The 4,518-nt window shown below is 50.5% G+C and overlaps 1 pseudogene; it reads left to right on the forward strand.

Annotated features, from left to right (window-relative positions):
* Window positions 1-379: 379 nt before the first annotated feature.
* LOC115600051 lies at window positions 380-1,322 on the forward strand (annotated as a pseudogene).
* The last annotated feature ends 3,196 nt before the right edge of the window (window positions 1,323-4,518 follow it).

Here is a 4,518-nt window from a genome sequence, read left to right on the forward strand (position 1 = left end):
AGAATCCAAACCACCTGAGATTTGGGGCTGTGGGGCTGCAGGCTGTGGGGCTGGGGGTCAGCCCACCCTCCCATCATTATACCCCATCTTTAGGGTCTTTGCCTCTTTTTGTAGCTGAGAGAAGGACTAATGGACAGAGCGGCTGTCCTCACTTTGCACTAAGGGACAGTCCCTTTGCCTCTTAAGCACCCTCAAGGTTTCACTTGCAGAGCAGCTGAAATGCTGAGGGATTTGTGAAAGGGAGGAAGCAGTTTGTGGGTCTCAGAGAAGAAATGTTTTTGAAAATGTTTTCGAAAATGTTTTCTCATGAAGAAATATTTTTGAGAATAGTCTGCTGTGATTGCTTGCTGTCTTTTCTCCCGTGACAGTGCACCATTCCCAGAGGAATCAGATGTCCAACAGCAGCTCCATCAGCCATTTCCTCCTTCTGGCATTTGCAGACAGGTGGGAGCTGCAGCTCTTGCACTTCTGGCTCTTCCTGGGCATCTACCTGGCTGCCCTCCTAGGCAACGGCCTCATCATCACCACCATCGCCTGTGACCACCACCTCCACACCCCCATGTACTTCTTCCTCCTCAACCTCTCCCTCCTCGACCTGGGATCCATCTCCACCACTCTGCCCAAAGCCATGGCCAGTTCCCTCTGGGAAAACACGGACATCTCCTACAAGACGTGCTGCACAGCACCTCTTCTTTGTCTTCCTCCATTCAGCAGAGTTTTTTCTTCTAACCATCAAGTCCTACGACCGCTATGTGGCCATCTGCAAACCCCTGCACTACGGGACTCTCCTGGGCAGCAGAGCATGTGTCCACATGGCAGCAGCTGCCTGGGGCACTGGGTTTCTCCATGCTTTGCTAAACACAGCCAATACATTTTCCCAGCCGCTCTGCCAGGGCAATGCCCTGGACCAGTTCTTCTGTGAAATCCCCCAGATCCTCAAGCTCTCCTGCTCGCACTCCTACCTCAGGCATTTTGGGCTTATTGTCATCAGTGCCTTCCTGGCATTTGGCTATTTTGTTTTCATAGTGGTGTCCTATGTGGAGATCTTCAGGGCTGTGCAGAGGATCCCCTCTGAGAAGGGATGACACAAAGCCTTGTCTACGTGCCTCCCTCACGTTACCACACTCTCTGTCTTCATCAGCACTGGCGTGTTTTCTTACCTGAAGCCCCCCTCCATCTCCTCCCCATCCCTGGACCTGGTGGTGTCATTTCTGTACTCGGTGGTTCCTCCAGCAGTGAACCCCCTCATTTACAGCATGAGGAACCAGGAGTTCAAGGGTTCTCTGTGGACAGTGATTACTGATGCTTTTCCACAGCTATAGATTGCCTGCCTTTTTCTGCAATAGGTTCTTTGATTATGTCAGTAAACATCTGTCTTTCCTTCCTTTCATATTTCCTGGTTTTTCCTCTTATGATGATTTTCTTTTCAAATAAATGATGTTATGCTTCCCTTCTGCTTTCATTTTCACCCATCTTGTGTGACCCTAAGAGTGTGTGTCATAAGGGACTGTCCCATTGTACTTAATTGCAATCAAAGAATCTGCAGGAATTTTTGTCTTTTGTCCCTGATCAGAGTATTAGGAATGAATGGTGTCACTGTTTAACACTGGCCCAGCAATTATACCGACTAACAGATGCTCTGCATTAATCTCTCTCTCCTCCCTGATAAAGAAAGGAGAGAGAATAAGGGAGAGAGACTTATGGGTTGGAAACTAAACTACACAACTTTAATGAAACAGTAATGATAAATAGGAAAAATTACTAAATATATACAAATATACAGGAAAATTATTACCACGTTCCTTCCCCCCCTTTTCCCTCAATAACTCTCACGTCACCACCGAGGCTGCAGGGCAGCCCTGGGGAAGTCCAGGCTGGACTCCTGGAGTCGGCAGCAGTCGGGTGGGACCTCTCTCTTCCTTCTGGAGGGGAAAAGTTTTCCTCAGAGCTGAGAAGTGTCCTTGGCTCTGCATACCAGTCTCTAGCAGTAACTATAAACATCGAGTGTTATCAGTCCTTGAAGCAGACACTGTCTGAGAAACTTGCTTTAAATTTCAGCAGGTGCAACTACTTACAAGAGACTTAGCTGAAAGCAAAAGTACAAGACAGAAAATCACCTTTATCCTGGCCCAAACCAGGACAAATGGGAAGTGAAACCCCTCCCTGGCTGGAGCAGCCCTGGGAAGGCTGCTCTGTGCATGGAGCAGTCAGAGCTCTTGAGGAGTACAAGGGCCAGGGCTGTTGTGCTGGGCTGGGGAGAGGGGATGGCCCAGAGGGGCTGAAGACCTCTGCGGATCTCCTGGAGAGGAGAGCAGGGGACACAGGGTGCCTCCTGCTCCTTTTGCCATGCATGGTCACCCATCTGTGGGTCTGAGCTCTCTCTGCCCCCCAGGAGCTGCTGTGCCCTTCAGAGGGGCTGAGGCTGTGGTGGGACTGCCCAGAGCAGCCTGGGGTGGGCACTGGTGTGGGGCCAGCAGCAACTGGGCTGTGCTGGGAGAGAGGGGAGGGGAGGTGGGAGAGCCTGGAGGGAGCTGTTCTGGGCTGGCAAGTGAAACCCTGGCAGAGAAAGCCATGGGTGTCCTCAGTTTAGGCTGAGTCTTTCTGCCAGAGCATCTCCATCCTCTTGCTGGGCTCAGTGCCTGCATGGGGGGAACTCCCAGCCCTGCCTGGGCTCTCTCCTGGCCCAGAGCCAAGCAGAGCCTTGGGCAGAGCTGTCACTGAAGCCCCACAGCTGACATGGTTTCTCTAGGAGCTGCCCAAGAGGATGGACATGGGGTGACACAGCACCAGGGACATCTGAGGCCATCCCATTAGATAGAGCTGTCTCCAGCAGGAGTGCACCCTGTCCTGGGCTGTGCCTGCATGAAAGGCATCAAGGAGCAGCAGAGCTCATCTGGAGAGAAATCTCAGAAGGAAAAGTGCCAGTGTCTGCCCCTGCAGGGGACTCACCAGGGCCATGGCACAGGTTGGGGCTGCCTGGTTGGGAGCAGCCCTATGGGAATGTCCTGGGACATTCCTAAGTCCCCAGAGCAAGATGGATTTGAGAGATGGGATCAGATGCATCCATGTTGACTCTGAGTAACAAATTATTCTCAGCCCACATCACATTTAAGTTTTAACCCATCTGTGATATACATGTGGAACTGAAAATATAAAATATGTCTCTCGGTCCAGTATTTTTCCTTCACCCGGCTTGTAATTACCATATGTTTACCTCAAGGAATGCCTGACAGACACCTGGTCCCCCAAACCTAGCAGGGTTCCAGGACACAAAGATAAGAAATGACTCATCCCAGGAAGCCTGGAGATATGTATGTGTCAGGGCCATCTTGAATGAAGTGACTCCCCCCTTTCTTTTGGGGGATAAATAACCCTAGGAAAAGACGGGAAAAGTGTGTGGGCTTCTTCGGCTCGACGTCTCCTCAGCTCGTCACCCCGATTCCCAGCTACGAAAAGGCATAGCAGCGACTCAAGGGCGGAAAACCCAGGAGCAACCCTCCAGCCCGAGGCCTGGCCCTGCGCGGACAGTGATATTTTCTCTCTTTTGTTTCTCCCTTTGTTACTCTTAACGACCACCGATTAAGGTGATTACTTTATACAAAAGGCCTTGTTGCTAGTAAACCAGCTTTCCCTGTTTAGAAATAAACTTTTGTAACTAATTTTAAATCCAGCAGTCTGGTTACTTGTCAATTCAAGCATTGTCTCTGAGTCAGTGGCTGAATTTTCCTCGCAATCAAAATATAAATAATAACTCGGATCGTAACACCATCCCAGCAAAACTCCAGACTGTACCATGGGGAAGTTTCCACAAAGGTGGTATGGGCAGTCCTTTTGGAGTGATCATAAGAAATAAAAGTCTAGTCTGTCACATTCCTTCACACCGAGGCAGCTCTATGGCTTTATAATGGAACTCCTCTTGGTAGTCCAAAACCATCACAATGGTCACCTTGGAAGGTTCTGACTGGAGGGAAAGAACAAGAAGTCTCACCCCCAGTGTATCCTTGTGTTATAGGTTCACCTAGAAGGGTTCTGGATCAGCCCAGGATTTTCTTTTCAAGACAAAGCCAGTGAGAGCAGAGATATACCGGAGAAGGTCTGGAAATGTTGGTGTGAGAGTTAGGTGGGAAAGCAGGAAGGGTGACAACAGCCTGAAGGGAAGGAGCTGCAGGCATGGACAGTGGAGGACAGCCTGCAGGAGAGGTGGCCAAGGGCTCTGTCAAGCAGTGAGGTCATTGTCCCTTTGGTCACAGAAGTGTCCTCGGCCACCAAGGCTGGTGAGAGGAAACTTTCTCTTGAGGCTCTCAGGATCTGCCTTCCCAGGGCCTGGGGTCAGGGCTTGGCCTTTCTGCTGCATCCAACAAACCAAAGGGTTTTCTCAGCATTACAGCCACCACCACAGGGCCTTTGCCTCCTGCAATCATGGCCTTCAGGGATCTGCTCTAACGAGCCCATGGGGAGGCTCTGGCAGGCTCAGGGGGACCCATCAGTGCATTTTTTTTTTCAGGTACTTTGGGTTTT

This window comes from Calypte anna, chromosome W (assembly GCF_003957555.1).
Source record: "Calypte anna isolate BGI_N300 chromosome W, bCalAnn1_v1.p, whole genome shotgun sequence".
In the NCBI taxonomy this organism is placed as follows: domain Eukaryota; kingdom Metazoa; phylum Chordata; class Aves; order Apodiformes; family Trochilidae; genus Calypte; species Calypte anna.